Raw genomic sequence first — 18842 nt, forward strand, 5'->3', positions numbered from 1 at the left:
GTGTGCACAAAAGCACTTGGGCTCTTTCTCTACACCAGAGGAAACTCCTGGGTATTATCATTTCTTTCATTATTTTTTTTCCTTTGCCTTGTTCCATTTTTATGATGGTAAAACTTCATTCCCTCTAAAAATGGCAATTTTCCCCATTGCCAAGGGCACAGATCAGCAGCATTAATCACACTCACACTGTGGTGCATCCATCACCAGCATCCGTAGCCAAACTGAAAATTTCTACACAAAATAAAAATCTTGCCATTCCTCCCAGCCACAAAATTGGCACCCAACATTCTCTCATCAAAAAGGATGACAAATTGAAGCCATTGTACCACAACAATAATGTGAGCAAGAGGCAGGCTAGATTTCCAGGTTTATTTTTGTAGTTCTATTGCCTTTTCCACCCTACATTTAAACTGATTACTAAGGTCTTGACAGTTCTGTTGTGGAGTCTCCTTAGGACACTTTTCAGATCTCTGTTCCTCAGGTTGTAGTTGAAGGGATTCAGGGTAAGGATGAACAAGGTGTAAATGACGGAGGTCACCAAACACTTTCTGGGATATTGACATAACTGAACCAAGGCACATTCCAAATGACGATTCCACATTATAAGCCAACAACTGACAGAAGAGAACCAGAGTTACAGAAGCATTTATACATCCCACATGGTGATGGGATTCTCAGAATAGAGGAGACAATATTTTAGAAAGATAAAAGAATTCCTGATGGGAAAAACACAAATATGCCACGATACTTGACAATGATATTAGAGAAGGTATCAGGACAGGTGACATTAAAGAATTGAGAAGGATCACTGAAGAATTGAAAATTTCTACATCCATAGACTAAAAATATTATGATACAATCAAATTGTGCACCTTAGTGTCCCAGGGCTAACCAAAAGACACCAAACTAAGAAACCCACAGTCAAGGGTTTGTGATGATTGGGTAATGCAGGGGGAACTCATGGCCACAACATGTCCTAGGCAATGACAGCAACATACCATCTCTACTTCAAAAACAAGAAAAAGAGCCATCTGTGTAATGCAGTCCACATGGGAAATGATTCTATTGTGATTTTGGATGTTCACGATCATTCTTGGGACCCTGATGAGGTGAAACAGTCAGCCAATAACAGGTTGGAGAGAAGAAGTACATGGGGGTGTGGAAGTGGACGTCGGAGCTGACAGCCAGAATGATGAGCATGTTTCCAAGAAGAGTGACCAGGTATGTGGACAGGAATAGTCCAAAGAGGAACGATTAAACTGGACCATGGGAGGTACCCAGGAATAAGCATTTCATGACATATATAAGGTTTTCTAATATATTGTTTGGAAACATTCTGGGAAAATAAAGAGAGTTGGATAAAAGAACAAATAAGCAAGGGAGGAAGATTACCTCTAGATAGTGAATAGGGGTGAGAGGGAAAGGGAGTGAGAAGGGGAATTGTATGGATAGTGAAAGGAGACCCTCATCATTATACAAAATATATGTATGAAGATGTGAATTTGGTGTCAACATACCTTGTATATAATCAGAGATATGATAAATTATGGTATAATAGTGTATTAACATTTATAATGAAAAATAAATAAATAAATAAATAAATAAATAAATAAAAGAACAATAAAGAAACACCCACCACTCGGTATATATTTTGAATTCAGGTATTCAAAGTAAGATATTCACTCTTGAGGTATACACACACCTTCTGCAATACTTCTCAGTTGTGACAAAACTATTTTACAACAATTAATTCTGTGCTGTTGTCTATGGACACCTACTTTAGAGACACTCAGTTGAGCATGATATCATAAAAAGCCAAGACCATTAGAGATAAACTCATGGTAACTAAAATAAATATAACTCCTTGAAAAAAATATAGAGAATAATATATATACTTCCCCTTTTAATAAAAATCACTTTTAGAAATGAGATGTAGCTCAATGGTAAAGTGTTTGCCTCTCATGCACAAGGCCCCCGATTTTTATCCTCAGTATCACCAAAAAAGAAAAAGAAAGAATAGTCACTTATTAAGGAAAATTAAGAAAAAATTCAATATTATTGCAAACTTTATTCTACAAAAATGGCACTAACCATCTGTGTTTAGAATGCTTGTGAACTTAATCCTAGTGGCTCAGTTAGCTGAGGCAGGAGAATCATGAGTTCAAAGCTAGCCTCAGCAACTTAGAAGGCACTGAGCAACACAGGAAGACCCTATCTCTAGATAAAATATTAGAAAAATGGCTTGGGATGTGGCTCAGTAGTTAAGCACCCCTGGGTTTAATCTCCAGTACAAAGAAGAAGAAAAAACAAAGAATGCTTGTGAACACTCTATAAGAACTAGGACTACCTTATCCAGACCTTAATTTATGATCAATAGTTAATGACTAGAAAACATTGTGTGCCAGTTATTCCAGCAGTTTTTCAACATTTTTGGGTCTTCTCATTTCCCTTCTTTCTACATGAAGCACTCAGTCAAATAATATTTATCTTTTAAAAATCATTTAATATATGACTCATTTGCCATAGTAAACTAAAAATTTTAATATAGTTTAGTTAAATCTACATAATCATACATATACATCACTGACCACAAATGTAGCATTAGCATACACTATACCGCTCAATAATTAAAACATAATGAAGTTTGAAGTAACATTTTTGAAATTTTTATTTAATATGGTTTTTCCATATTTTTATTTGTGCATTGTAGTTGTACATAATGGTGGGATTTGTTATTACATATTCATATATGCACACAATATAACAACATAATTTGACCAACATCACTCCTCAGCATTTCCACTTTCCCTCCCCCCACTCCCATGGTCCCTTTCCTCCATTCTACTGATCTCCCTTTGATCTTCATGAAACCCCCACCACCACATTTCTTTTCCTTTTTTCTCTTTAGTTTTCACATATGAGAGAAAACATGTGACCCTTGATCTTCTGAATTTGTCTTGTTTTTTTTTAACTGATGATCTCAAATTCATTTCATTTTCCTGCAAATGACATGATTTTATTTTTCTTTATGGATGAATAAAACGTGTGTGTGTGTGTGTGTGTGTGTGTGTGTGTGTGTGTGTGTGAGAGAGAGAGAGAGAGAGAGAGAGAGAGAGAGAGAGAGAGAGAGAGAGAGATATTGTCTTTATCCATTCATGTGTTGTTGAACACCCAGGCTGGTTCCATAGTTTGGGTATTATGAATTGTGCTGCTGTACACATGGGTATGCATGCATCACTGTAGTATCATGATGACTTTAATTCTTTAGGACAAATACCAAGGAGTGGTACAGCTGAGTGATATGGTGGTTCCATGCCTAGTATTTTGAGCAATGACCATACTGTTTCCCATAGTTGTACTAACTTACAGTCCCACCCAGTGTAAAAGTGTTCCTTTTTCTCCACATCATCCTCTCCAAAATTTACTATTATTTGAATTCTTCCCAGCTGCCATCCAATATAGGTTTCTTTATCAGACCATTAAATCATAGTAAAATATCTGTTGTGTAAGACATTTTGTGGCATTTTCTCTTTGACCATTTTACATTAGTCTGATAATACTTTTCCTTTTTTCTTTATTTTTTTTTTTGTGGTTGTTGTTGTTTGTTTATTTTTTCTCCATTTTTTAGTTGGAGACTTTGACACCAGAGAATGTGCTAAACCCCAGAGTTTGGGTGCTAACTTTCATATACCTACTCAATGGACTTTCTGGTCAATACTTCCTACTATAGGGACGGCTACTGGCTTACTTGAGAGACCTGAAGGCAACTCTAATCCATTATTTTGCCAGGTCACTTTCTGATTCAACTGGAGGAAAAAAGCAAAAGAGAAAATAACAGGAAATAATATAAACACACCAGGGTAATTTGCTCCAGTGTAAAAGAGGAAAAACAATTACTTAAGTTATATGACTTTTTAATTATTTTTACTAATTTTGTGGTTTTGATGGTGTGTTAGAATTATACACAATACTAAAACTCATTATGAAATTTTTGTACTTGCACATAGCATAATTTTTTCAGTCTCATTCCCCAGGACCTCTCCTTTCCCTACCCTTCTCTCTCACCTTCAGCCCCTTCCTCTACTGGTCTCCTTCTCTGTTGTTTTTTTAATTAATACACTATAATTATACACAAAAGTGGAATTCATTGTGGCATATTTGCAATGAACATAGCATAGTTTTGTCAATTTTTTTTGTTCCCTCATACTGCCCCTGTCTGTCCTCTCCTCCCTCCCCTCAATCCCCTTCATCTACTCTTGCTCCATACAGGGAAAGAAGAAAATTTTTATTAAATCTCTTAAATTGAGTACAGTAGTGATTCTCAGTCCTTTTTAACAATATATTGACCTGTGAATATTTGAAATATCTAGGTACTTTGGCTTCACACACTAACAACTTAATCATAACATCCACTTGTGAAGTTTTTTTGTTTGTTTTTTGGTTTTAGGGGTTTTTGTACTAGAGATTGAACTCAGGGGCCTTAACCACTGAACATTTTTTTAAATATTTTATTTAGAGAGAATCTTGCAAGGTTTCTTAGGTCCTCCCTAACATGCTGAGGTTGGCTCTGAACTTTTGATCCTCCTGTCTTAGCCTCTGAACCCCTGGGATGCCTGTGAAGTTCTTGTTGGTCCATTCTTATACCTATTTTAAAAATAATGACCTTAAAATATTTGTTATTGAGAAACGGCCAATTAATATTGCTCATTACTGATATCAAGAAGACCAGATATATATATAATATGCTTATATGTGTATTTTATGTGTGTGTGGGTGTTTATGTATATATATATATATATATATATATACATATATATATATATATATAATTTTTTTATTAATTTTGTGGGTTTGGTGGTGCATTATAATTATACACAATACTAAAACTCATTGTGAAATTTTTGTTGAAATTTTAGGCAAGCACCACCATGCCTAGCCCAAATACCTATTTAAATGTGGAAGTTAAATCATATTTGCATCAAAACTAATATTTTGTAGATATTTAGATAATTACCAATGAAATTTCAGTTCTTGGTATCTCTGCATGATTTCATTCTCCTACACCCTCTTCTCCAAAGGAAAATAGTATAAGGAATTTTATAAGTGGATTTTCCTCACAATGTTTTCATGTCAATTAATTTATGTATCCATAAACAGTTTTTATAGAATCTTATCAAGAAATATCTATCTAGGTATTACACAACATACCTATTGCCCCCAATATGTACTGGTTTACATCAACATGTGTTTTTAATACATACCTGTACAATAAATGCTTTAACTGAGTAAAGCATTTAATTTGAGGAAGGGATATCATTTAGTTTATTGGTTTATTATTACAACAATCCTTTAAAACTTCTTGTCCTCCTCTTCCTATCACACAGGGAATTTCCATATAATATGTAGGAGGATTTTCTTTAACTTTTAACATTTTGTATATTCAATTTACTACAAAAAAAGTTACATTTGTTGTCCAAATTTTTTAAAAAATTAGTCATTTTCCATCACATCCTCTCATTATGATGATCTATTATGGCAGTATCACTGCAGTCTATTGATTAATAAAATTCCATGAAAAATCACCAAGAATTTTCCTCTGGTGTTATGAACATTATTTCTATTGGCTTCAGTAGAAAAGAGAGCAACTGGGGATGAGAGGCAGGAAGTGAACATGTTAGCCCTGTATCACTGACCTGACACTATGTGCAGAACGTGTGCAAGTCTCTCCACCTCTCTGTGCCCATACTGCTTAATGGAAATTGAGAGAATAGCACCCATCTCCATAACACAGAACCACAGGTGGTGTGGAACTTAATGAATATTGGGTCATTGTGGTATTATTCAAATAAAAAATCCCATCACTATGGAAAATGTGAGTTTAATGATGAATAAATTTTCCAAATGTCACTGCAGTCTGGAGTAAAGTGATTTCTACAATGTGCCTCAGAACAAATCATAATTTTTGCCTACACTCTTCTCTTTGTGCTGTTTTCTTTTCTTTTTATATTCATGTTAATCACCTTTTATAAATTCAAGATCTGTCCAATACAAATTTACATTTTCTACTGTGCTGAAATATATTAAAATGTATGGTTTTAGTCATTATTGACTTTGTAGTTCAATATCATTAATAACATTAAAGTTTTTAGAAAACTATCACCATCATAAAGGGCTAAAATTTTTCTCATTTCCTAACTGAACCTTTATACTCAACTCAAAACTCCCATTAATCTCTTCTCCCAATCCTTATAACTACAATTCCACTGTGAAACATGGGAAATTAAAGTTATTAAATTACAAAATAATGTAACCAAAGAGGCAAGATTTACAGGTACCAGTGTTAAACTTCACTGGTTTTCCAAATTAAAAATGAATTATATGTCACTGATAATGAGATTAGACTATCCTACTAAGGAGCTTCTTTAGGGCACTTTTAATGTCCCTGTTTCTCAAGCTGTAGATGAAGGGGTCCAGCATAGGAGTGACAGCTGTGTACATCACTGAGGCCACGGCACCCTTTCTAGAAGAATGAGACAGAACTGAACCAAGGTCCACTCCAATTGCCGTTCCATAAAACAAACAAACAACTGCCAGGTGAGACCCACAGGTGGAGAAGGCTTTGTACTTCCCAACTGAGGATGGGATCTTCAGAATGGAGGAAACAATTTTATAATATGAGAAAAAGGATCTCAGAGAGGGGGAAAAAGCCATATATGACACCAACAAGATACATGACTAGGTTATTGGTGAAGGAGTCCCAACAGGAAAGACTGAGGACTTGAGAGGGATCACAGAAGAAATTAGAAATTTCAACATCTTTGAAGGTGGTAGACTGTAATGCAATCAAATTGTGCAGCTGTGATTCAAAAAGGCTAATCCAAAAAGACCCCAGAACCAAGAAGCCACAGAGTCGAGGGTTCATAATGATTGGATAATGCAGGGGGTGACAGATGGCCACAAACCGGTCATAGGCCATCACAGTCAGAAGCATGTCATCCATACATGCAAAAATGAGAAAAAAAGACATCTGTGTCAGGCAGCCCACATAGGAGATGGCTCTGCTGTGAGTTTGGATGTTCACAATCATTTTTGAGACTGTGATGGAGGTTAAACCATTGTCAGCCAGACAGGTTGGAGAGGAAGAAGTACATGTGGGTGTGGAGATGAGAGTCAGAGCTGAGGGCCAGGATGATAAGCATATTGACAAACACTGTGACTAGGTACATGGACAGGAACAGGACAAAGAGTATGGGCTGCAGGTCCAGATCCTCTGAGAGGTTCACAAGTTGAAATTTAGAAACACATGTGGGTCTATATTGATTGGACACCTTTTGAATAAGAAAAGAGGATTAAAAAAGAAATATATAAATGGGCACCCAGCACTCTGTATACATTTGAATTCAAGTCTTCACAAGAAAAGTATTCATGCTTAATATCTATGCAACTTCAACAATACTTCTCAGTAGCAAAAAAACGGGGTCTTCCTGTACTCTTTGGTTATTGCTTTCTGCATTATTCATAGCTTCCTTCCACACCATCAGAAGTCCAGTGGCAATGGAGGGAACAAGTTGTGATCACAGTAAAATGCAGCCTACTCTTTAAGGGAAAATGGGGGAAGGTAGTAAGCTTCCTTTTTATTAAAAAAACATTTTTTATTAAAAAAATTTAATAAAAAGAAATTAAGAGGCAGTCCAATATATCTTGTTTTTTTCTAAGACCTTGGGACTAATTTCTTTGATTTGCAATATTTAAATGCTGTGTCTCCTCATGCCAAGCAAGCATAGGCTCTGGAGAATTGAAAATGAGAAAGAGAGATTTTTCTTCCCAAATACAGAGCATATACATCTGTAGGACTGAAAATAAAATGTCCCATAAAGAAACAGGAAAACAGCAATGTCAGGTGACTGATGTTTTAGCTGAATAGCATGAAGAATAAACTTATCATTAGTAATAACACATTTATTTTTTCCTAAATTTATATATGCATCAAACATTTATCACATACAGAGGCCCTATATCTATTTAATCCTTCCTCATTGGAGTTATCTCAATTAGAAATCAATTCAGATAACAAGGCTGAGTTTCAGATACCAACAACTTCCCCTACAGCACAGAAATGATAAGTACAGTAGAAAGATTAAAAATAAATGGATAGACTCTGAATTGGGTCCACTAAATGTTTCATTATTTCCCAGCTGACAGAAAGTTTTTAGCAGAGGTCTTAACCACAGGTACAATTCAAGTTATATTTTTTAAAGTCTTCCCAGTTCTGTGAGTAAGAATGAAATCAAGACCTGACATAAGGTGACCTTTTGAGATTGAGTGGGCTATTTACAAGCACAGACAAAAGTTGGTCAGCTGTAAGGATGTTCCAGAGTGGGTACAAGATGGAGATCTGTGCTGAATGATCATGAGTCTCCCCTACTGTGACCTGTGGCTGTTCTTCCATAGTGCATGCATCAAGCACCCCAACTACTCTGTCTTGTGATTCCCAGGAATCCCAAAAGAAAGAACACAGTGGGCAAGTCTCTCTTTCTGCTGGGAAGAGAAATGGTTTGTTGATGGGACAGCCTGTCAGGATTCTCCTGTACCATACCCTGTGTCCATGTTCAGACAGCCCAATGCAAACATGGCTTTAGTATTTTCTACCTAACAAATGAGTACAAGTTACATAAATATAATGCACATTTTCATTTTATGTTTTAAATATTTTTATTCATGCATTATAGTTATACATAGTAGTAGAATTTATTTTGATATACCCATATATGCATGAAATATATTTTGCTTCATTTTAATCCCCATTACTTTCTCATTTCCTCCTCATCTCCCATTCCCCTTCCTCTACTCTATGGGTCTTCTTTCTATTTAGTTATTATTGTAACTGGTGATTTATAGATATACATAAAGATGAAATTCAATGTGGTGTATTCATATATGTGCACATCATAATTTGGTCAATTTCATTCCATGATTCTTTCTTTTCCCATCCCTCCACCCTCCTCCTCTATCCTTTTCCTCTACTCCAGTGAACTCCCTTCTACTTTCACAGGATTTCTCCTTTTTTACTTATTTTGCTCTAGTTTCTGTTTGTGAGAGAAAAGAGTCCAGTGAGGATATGGAGAAAGGTACCCTCATATATTGTTGGTGGAACTGCAAATTGGTACAACTACCCAGGAAAGCAGTGTGGAGATTGGCCAAAAAAATCTAATAATGGAATTACCATATGACTCAGCTATCCTACTCCTTGGTATTTATCCTAAAGAACTAAAATCAGCATAACATAGTGATACAGGTATCACAATATCCAAATTATGGAACCAGCCCAGGTGCCCATCAACAGATGAATGGATAAAGAAAATTTGGCATATATACACAATGGAGTTTTACTTAGTCATAAGCAATACACCATAATTCTCATATATTCCACTTGATCAACTATATAAAATACTCAGAGGTGAAGAGCACATTGATTGAAGACTTCAGGAACTGCAAATATGAACAAATATAATGCAAGTATATTCTAGAGTTACATGAGTCTTTGTAACTAAGCAGAAGTGAGAATCCACTGGGACATTTGTTGAGTTCAGATACAGAATACCTATGACTGAAACTGAATGATGGGGGACTCTAGAGGTAGTGGAAGACAAACTAGATAGATTCTTCTGACTGCATGCAGAAAAATGAAACTGGACCCTTATCTCACACCATATACAAAAACCTCCTCAAAATGAATTAAACATTTAATTCTAAGACCTGAAACTGTAAAGCTACTAGAAGAAAACCAGAGAAGAAAAAACCCTTGACACTGGTCTAGAAAAATGGTTCTGCTTGATTTTTTTTTTTTATTAGGGATTGAATCAGGGGCATTTAACCAGGCTACATTCCAGCCCTTTTTGTTTTTTATTTCAAGATAGGGTCTTGCTAAGTTGCTGAGTCTGGATTTGAAATCACAATTCCCCTGCCTCAATCTCCCAAATTGCTGGGATTACAGCTGTGTGCACTGTGCCCTGTAGAAAATGTTTCTAGGGTGTACAGGCAAATGAGGTTACATCTAACTAAAAACAATTTTGCACAGCAAAGAAAACAATCAGTGAAGATATAACCTACAGAATAGGAAAATAATTTGCAAACCATTTATCTGACAAGAAGTTAAGATACAAAATACGTATGGAACACAAACAACTCAATAGCAAAAATAAATTCAATTAAAAATAGATAAAGGGCCTAAAAAGATATTTCTCAAAGAAGACATGAAATGGCAAACAGGTATATGAAAAATACTATGAAAAATTATCAACAGCTTTAATTGTCAACTAAATGCAAATCAAAACCATGTAAGTCACATCTTTTATAATGGTTATTAACAAAAAGTCAAAATATAACAAATATTGGTACGGGTATGGAGAAAAGGAAACCTATGTACTTTGTTTGTGGTATATCCATTATGGAGTGCCATATGGAAGTTCCTAAAAATAAACACACACACACACACACACACACACACAGAGAGAGAGAGAGAGAGAGAGAGAGAGAGAGAGAGAGAGAGACAATCATGTGATTCAGCAATTCCTTTTGAGTGTATATCCCAAGGAATAAAATATTTGCACTTTTACTCTAACTTCAGCATTATTCACAATAGCCAAAATATAAGCAACATGTCTGTTGACACGTGAATGGATAAAGAAAATAAGATACACACACACAATACCCAAGGTGTGGAAACAACCCAAGTATTCTTCAAAAGATGAATCAATAAACAAAATATAATATATAAATACAAGGGAATATTATTTAACCTTGAAATTCTGGAAATTCTGACATATACTACAACATGGATGAACCTTGAAGACATTATGATGAGTTAAATTATCCAGTCACAAAAGGACAAATACTGTATGACTCCACTCATGTGATATCCCTAGAGCAGTCAAATTCACAGAGACAAGAAATAGAGTGGTCATTGTCAGGGGACTGAGGTAAGAGGAAATGGGTAGTTATTGTTGAATACGTACAGAATTTCATACGGGGAAGATGAAAAAAGTTCTGGAGATAGTGGAGCTGGCTGCAAAACATTGTGAAGGAATTTAATGCCACTAAATTATGTACTTAAAATGGCTAAAATAGTTATTTCTTATGTTGTAGACCATAATTACAAAAATAATAATGCAACATTACCTTTGCAAATTCCAAGACTTTTGGCAATCACTTACTTTTGATTCAGAGTAGATCAGACACCAAAGTGTCTTACTGCAGTTTGTTAGAGACAGTAAATCAGAACTGTAATTTAGCCATTTTGTATGAGAGTATCTCTTATCACTGGCTGGTATGACTTCTTCCTCTGTAAACAGCATTCCCATCTCTGGTACCAGTACTGAGGAGTGAAGTTGGTAGACAACTTAGCTTAATAGCAAAAAGACAAATAAAAATAAAGTATTCATTGGTCAAGATCAAATAACTTGGCTAGGGTTGTAGCTCAATTGGTAGGGCACTTGCCTTTCATGAATGAGGCCCTGGGTTTAATCCTCAGCACAACATAAAAATAAATAAATAAAAATAAAGACATTGTGTCCATCTACAACTAAAAAATTTTTTTTTTTAAAAAAGATATCAAATAACTACCTCAGAAACTATACACAACATATCTAAAAGCAAGATGAATTCCCCTATAGTGGACACAGACCAAACATCAAAGACAGTTCTTGCCAACAGAAGAGATTAAAAAAAAAACAGTGTTTAAAAGGGAAGTTCTAAAGATACTGTTATTAATGAAAGGAAAAAGCTTCCATTTGCTGAGGTAAGTATAAAATGGTGAATGTGGGCAAAATAATATTTTATTAATCAGCAGAGATGATCAGCTATGTTGTTGGAGGACAGTATAGGTAATTAAATAATATAAATAGTTATAGGTAAATAAACATTATTTGCCTACATTAGAAATATTGGGTAAAATCACATTTTATGTTGTTAAGGTGAGCTTTTTGATATTTTTTTTTTTAGTTTTAGGTGGACACAATATGTTTATTTTACATTTATGTGGTTCTGAGGATCGAACCCAGTGCCTCGTGCATGCTAGGCAAGCACTCTACAACTGAGCCACAACCCCTGTCCGCTAAGGTGAGCTTTTTAAATAACCTCTCCTCTTCTGGGCTCAGATCACTTTAAGATCTTCAGTATTTCTGTAATCCTAGCAGTTTAGGAGGCTAAAGTAGGAGGATTACGAATTCAAAGGCAGCCTCAGTAATTCAATGAGAGTCTGTCTCTAAATAAAATATAAATAGGGCTGGGAGCCAGGTGCAGTACCATTCACTGTAATCCCAGCAGCTCAGGAGCCTGAAGCAGGAGGATCACAAGTTCAAAGCCAGCATCAGCAATGGTGAAGCACTAAACAACTCAGTGAGACCCTGTCTCTAAATAAAATAGAAAATAGGGCTGGAGATGTGGCTCAGTGGTTGAGGGCCCCAAGTTCAATCCCCAGTACCAAAAAAAAAATAATAATAATAATAAAATAAAATAAAAATTAGAGGGGGTATAGGGTTAGAACTGATGGTGGAATGTGATCGACATCACTAACCAAAGTACATGTATGAAGACATGAATTGGTTTGAATATACTTTGTATACAACTAGAGATATGAAAAATTTTTGCTCTATATGTGTAATATGAATTGTAATACATTCTGCTGTTATATATAAATGTAAAAATTAATTTAAAAAAGAAAAATAATAATAAAATAAAAATAAAAAAAGGACTGGGGATGTGGTTCGTGGCTACACACCCCTGAGTGCAAAAAGAAAAAAAAATTCTCAGTACCAAAAAAAAAAAAAAAAAGATCTTCAGTATATGCTCACTAGTAAAAGACTCAAACACACTAATCATCTTTGAACTAGTCATGGGATTAGATCAATAGTCCTCAACCTTGGTGGCACATTAAAAAAACCTGGATCAAATAAAAATCTTCATGATAATGCCACACTTCAGTTCAATTAATCAGAATTTGCAGTGAGATACAATGATCAATATTTTTAAATCTTCCCAAGTGACTCCAACATGAAGACAAATGTATTCGTGCATTTTCTGTAGCTATAACAAAACACCTGATACAGGCACAGTGGCATCAGCCTGTAATCCCAGTGACTCCAGAGGCTGAGACAAGAGAATTACAAATTTAAGGCCAACCTCAGCAACTTAGTGAGACCTTGTCTTAAAACAAAAAAATAAAAAATAACTAGGGATGTAGCTCAGTAGTAAAGCACTGCTGGGTTTAATTCCCAGCATAAAAAATTAATACCTGAAGCTAGGTAATTTATAAAGAAGAGGTTTATGTAGTTTAGTTATGAAGGCAGAAAGTCCAAATAGCATGACATCACCTCTGTTGAGCGTTTCCCTTGACTATGTCACATCATAGCATGTGGCATCATGAGGAAAGCACACAGAAAGGGAAAGATCACATGGTAAGCAGGACTCCAGAGAGCAGGGAGGGGCCAGCCTTGCTCCTTTATAACATACCACTCTCATGAGAACTAACTCATTCCTTGAGACCAGCATTAATCACTTTCAAGGACACTCCCCAATAACATATTTAATTTCTGGTACCCCACCACTCAAAGGTTCCACCACCTCCTATATCACCACTCTGAGGATCAAGATACCAACACATGGAGCTTTGAGTCACTGTAACCAAACCAGAGCACCCAGACTGAGGACCAGTTAAGTTACGTTAATCCTTACACATAACATACCTAAATATATCTAAAAGACATGAAAGTAGTATAGAAAATAGACATGAATTCTTGAAAGGGATGAAGATTAAAATTACTTTTCAAAAACATTGGTGCATTTCTCCAAGATGCTTGGGCTATAGATGAAAAATAAAGAAGGTTATATAGATGTTGTAGAATTCAATTTTACAATGACTCTAATGCAGACAACATTCCATAATACTCTGTCAATCCCATTACATCAATCCCAAAGAAGCAATGTTCATATAGGAGATATTGAGAAAACTGAAAGACATGAGAGCTACAAAAACTACAGAACCAGATGGGCAGAGTTGGGGGATCCATAAGTTTGGTTTCACTGGCTTATCCAATATGAACACTGTACTTTTGAGGAACCTCCTCATGGTCCTCTTGATATCCCTGTTCCTCAGGCTGTATATGAAGGGGTTGAGCATGGGAATGACTGTGGTGTACATCACTGAAGTCAAATAAATAAATACACTGTATAGAAAAAAAATGAGTGAAGAAATTAGCCAAAGACTGGAAAAGGTTATCTGATATAATATATATGCATTTTTATGAACATATATACTATATGTAAATATGTGTGTGTATGTGTGTGTGAATATAGATAGATAAATAGGTGAATGTGTATGTATCAAGATACAAAGTTACATATACATACAATTAGATAAGTAACCAGAAGTAAAGTGTTCAAATTTTTTTAAAAAAGAGAGAGGACAATAAATGGGTGAATTGCTTCAAAAAGTGCCTTCATAAAGATGACCAAATAACCAATAAGCACACAAAAAAGTACTCTAAACCATTACATATCAGAAAATGCATAATATCACTACACACTCTATTGAATGGCTAAAGTTTCTAAGCGTGGGCCAGGTGTGTGGAACTGCTAAAACTTACATGCTGTTGGGGGATTTCTGATGAAACCAACATTTTTATAAACTAAAGTATCTACCAAAACTATACATGAAGTCTTCCCTTTCATTCTGTAATTGCCTTACCCCACATACAACATATACCAAGAGAAGTAAGTGTGTAAGTCTACCAAAAGATCAACTAAAGGACAAGCCAGGCATTATGCTGAGTTAAAGAAGCCAAACAAATAATTGTACATATTATAGTTTAACATTTATCTAAAAGCAAGAACAATCAAACCAAATCAAGTATAATAAGAGTCAAAATTGGGTTTCCTCTGTGGTGCGATTATTGACAAAGGGATAAATGAACTTCCTGGAATCCTGGAAATGTGTCCACCAGGATGTATACATCCATGTGAAATTTCATCAAGCTGTACACAGATTGGCACTTCATGCACATTAGTGTATGTATACCTTGACAAAAGAGTAAAAAAGTAATTAAGGAAAATGGTGTAGTTATACTTTTAGAAATAAAGTATAACTTTTTTTAAAAAAAAAGTACCCACTAAAAAGAAATGACCATATATGATGGCACACACCTGAAATCCCAGCTATTCAGGAGACTAAGGCAGGAGGATCACCAAGTTCAAAGCCAGCCTCAACCTAATGAGGCCCTAAGCAACTTAGCAAGATTCTGTCTCAAAATAAAAACAAAAAGGACTGGGATTTGGCTCAGTGGTTAAGGGCCCATGGGTTCAATTACTGGTGCCAAGAAAAAAATCTAAATACAAAGAATGAATTCTAAGTTATGATGATATATCAACATAGTTCATTAATTATTTTTTTAAAGTTACCATTCTGGTGAGGCTATCCATGATTGGCAGTAGAAAAATCTCTCTCCCTTCCAATAAATTTTGCTATTAACTGAAACTTCATCTAAAAAATAGTTTGACTATTTAATAAAAAAAAAATATCCACCCAGAACCTTAGAATATTGCCTTATATGGAAACAAGGTCTTTGTCAATATAGTAAAGTTAAGATGAGGTTATTCTGGATTAAGATGGACCCTAAATCCAATGACTAATGTCCCTATATGGACAGAGATCAGAAACAGGTACACAGGGAAGGTAATGGTGGAGGCAGAGACTAGAGTGATACATCTATAAACAAAAAGGTCTGCCAGCAACCACCAGAAGCTAGAAAGAGACAGTGAGGGACTTTTTCCTTAGAGCCTTTAGAAAGAATATAGCTCTGCTAACACCTTGTTTCACACTCCCAGGTGCCAGAAATATGAAAGATTAAATTTCTAAACTATTTACCCACCAGTTTGTGGTACTTGTTCACAGAAGGCTTAAGAAACTAACATTATCTACCCCATAGACTCATCTCTAAATCATCCAAAAAGCAGCACAAATTCTCTAATAGGTACTTTCTAACACCCTCTTACTAAGATGCCCCTCGACTCCCCATGTGTATGTTCTCCATGACTGCAAAATAAACCCCGCTTGTTTAACTTACAGGTGTGCTCCTGGTGGTCTCTGGGTAATGGGCATTCACAGAAGTAGACTCTTCAAAGGTCTCAAATCACAAACTCTCCCTGTGCCCCAGAGAAGCCCCTCAATTCTCACACATTCAACACTTAATAAGCCTCAAGGCTTTCAATCACAAAAAGAAAAAGAAAAAACAAGTTTAATATGTCCATGTTCATTTTCATGAAGAAGCCTCTAGATCGTAAGCACCCTGTGGTCAGTGACCACGTTTGTCTTATTTAACAAGTACTCCCACTCTTCAGCACAGATCCTGGAACAAGGTCAACTAGTAGATAAAACTGTTTGCTAAACCACTACATGAACAACATTGCCAATCTTACCTAGTGAGACCAGGTTCTGGAAGGTTTCCAGCATCACATCTCTGTAGAGGCTCCTCTGAGCAAGATCCAGCAAAGCCCACTCCTGCTGGGTAAAGTACACAGCCACATCCTCAAAGGTCACAAATTCTGTTCAGAAAGGTACAATTCCTCCAGTGTGTGTGAGATGATGGGTGAGGCTGACAGCACTGGGGACCTGAGAATCAATTCAGGGGAGGCTCAGAAGATTCTGTGTTCTCCCCAAGTCTATGTCAGGACTCAGTCAGCAGATCTCTTTCCCTTTACCCACATATACTTTCTGGTTGATCAAATTCTTTCTGATAGACTTATGAATTCTAAAAAAATAAATTTATCTCTTCACAGTATAATGATAATGAGGTCACACACAATTACTCTTATACAATCACCTAATTTAGCACAGAATACTTCTGTTCCAAAATGTCAGGAGGATCTGCACACATCAAGCAGTCCAGCAGACACCCACTGGGTATCTGATAATTCAATAAAACTATTTTGCCATCTAGCTGGAGATACTGTCATTCCACAGGTTGAGGGCTCAGTCCCACAATACTTTCCCAAGTCCAGAAACCAGTCACAGGTAGTAGGTTGTCATATACACCTCTGACCAACTGGCTACCTCCTCCTTGAAGGAGGGAATTTGCTGGTACCACTCAAAGAATGCAAAGAAATACTTCCCTGTGTTTACTAGTTTCTCATAAAGAATATTACAAAGTACAGAGATGGATGGCCAGATAAAGAGATGGATAGGACACAGTATGGTGGGAAAGGTGCAGAGCTTCCATGCCCAAGAATCTCAACATGTTCAGCTATCCTGAAGCACCCCAAACCCACTCTTCTGGGGTTCTCATAGAGCCTTTACTTGTAGCCACTGGTTATCAACTTAACCCTCAGTCTGTCTCCCTTCCTAGAGTTTGATGTGTGCGAGTGTGAAAGTTCCAATCCTTTAATCATGACTCCATCTTTCTGGACCAGCCATGATCCTTAGGTTATCTACAGCCTACCAGCCACTAGTCATCTTATGAGCATACAAAGCTATTTTTATCACTCCAGACATTCCACGGGTCTTAGAAACTCTGTACCAGGACACTGGACTAAGACCAAATACAGACCGCACAATATCACACTTGGTGACCAATTCCAGTTTCATATTGCTCCAGAACATGTGGCAGAAATGAGATAAATACTCTAAATGAAATAATTTCCACAATGATACAATCATTTCCTTGTAACAGAAACAATTTCACATGCTGCCTTAGTTACATCATAGCAAATCTGCACAACATGAAACCCAAGATTAAATGAGTTTTTGTTTGTTCCTTCTCCACCTTGCTGAGGATTGAATCCAGAAGCACTCTACTCCTGAGCTACATGCCCAGCCCTTTTCATATTTTAATTTGAGACAGGGTCTTCCTAAATTGCCTATGCCCTTAAACTCAGAACCTCCTGCCTTAGTCTTCCAAGTAGTTGGCATTACAAGCAAATTATGAGGTTTTAATGAATAAAAATACATTGAGGGAAAAGGAATTTTCCCCTTTTCCCCCCTCACAAACCTGAGAGGCCTATGAGCCTGCACAGCAAATCTTTATGGCAGGCCCACAAGTAGCAAATTTTCTTTATTCTAGGCCAGGATTTGGCAAAATAGGCATGAACTAATCAGTCCTCTATTTGTGTACATCAGTTTGACTGGAACACAACAAAACATTTCTTTATAAGCTTTCCCTTGGTGCTTTTGTACTAAAATGAGAATTTCCTTGCAATAGAAATTCTCTGGCCTTCAAAACCTAAAATATTTCCTATACGATCTAATAAAGAAACAGATGGCCAACATGTGTTCTAAATCAGCTAGCCAATACCCATCACAAGACACATTGTGATAGCAAGAGCCAGAATTCGTTGTTCCTCACTGCCTAGAACATATGAACCTTTGAATATCTCATGAATGAAAACTGTTAACGGATGGATGAATGAATTCTAATCTGTGAAGCCAAGTATGTAAATCTGGAACCTCTTTTCTCTGAGACCTTTGTAATCACGTTCACATTCAATTGAACGACATATATTCCTTTTAAATAAATACATAAAACAGCTAGAAAGCCAGACACAGTGGTACACACCTATAACCCCAGTTACTTGAGAGGCTTAGGCAGGAGGATTACTATTACAAAACTGCTAAGCCAGAGTATGACAAGTCTACTTATCTTCAAAGCCTAAATGCCTGAGTACATTTCTGGACACATGCCTTACAATTTAGTAGTTATTAGAGTTCTTTTTCCCTATTATCAGAATTTAACCTAGAACACTGTTGGGCACTATAGTGTCAGGGGAAAGACTTTATTCAAATGTGCTATCTCTAA

This window comes from Spermophilus citellus, assembly GCF_964194105.1.
Source record: "Spermophilus citellus genome assembly, chromosome: 3".
Taxonomy (NCBI): Eukaryota; Metazoa; Chordata; class Mammalia; order Rodentia; family Sciuridae; genus Spermophilus; species Spermophilus citellus.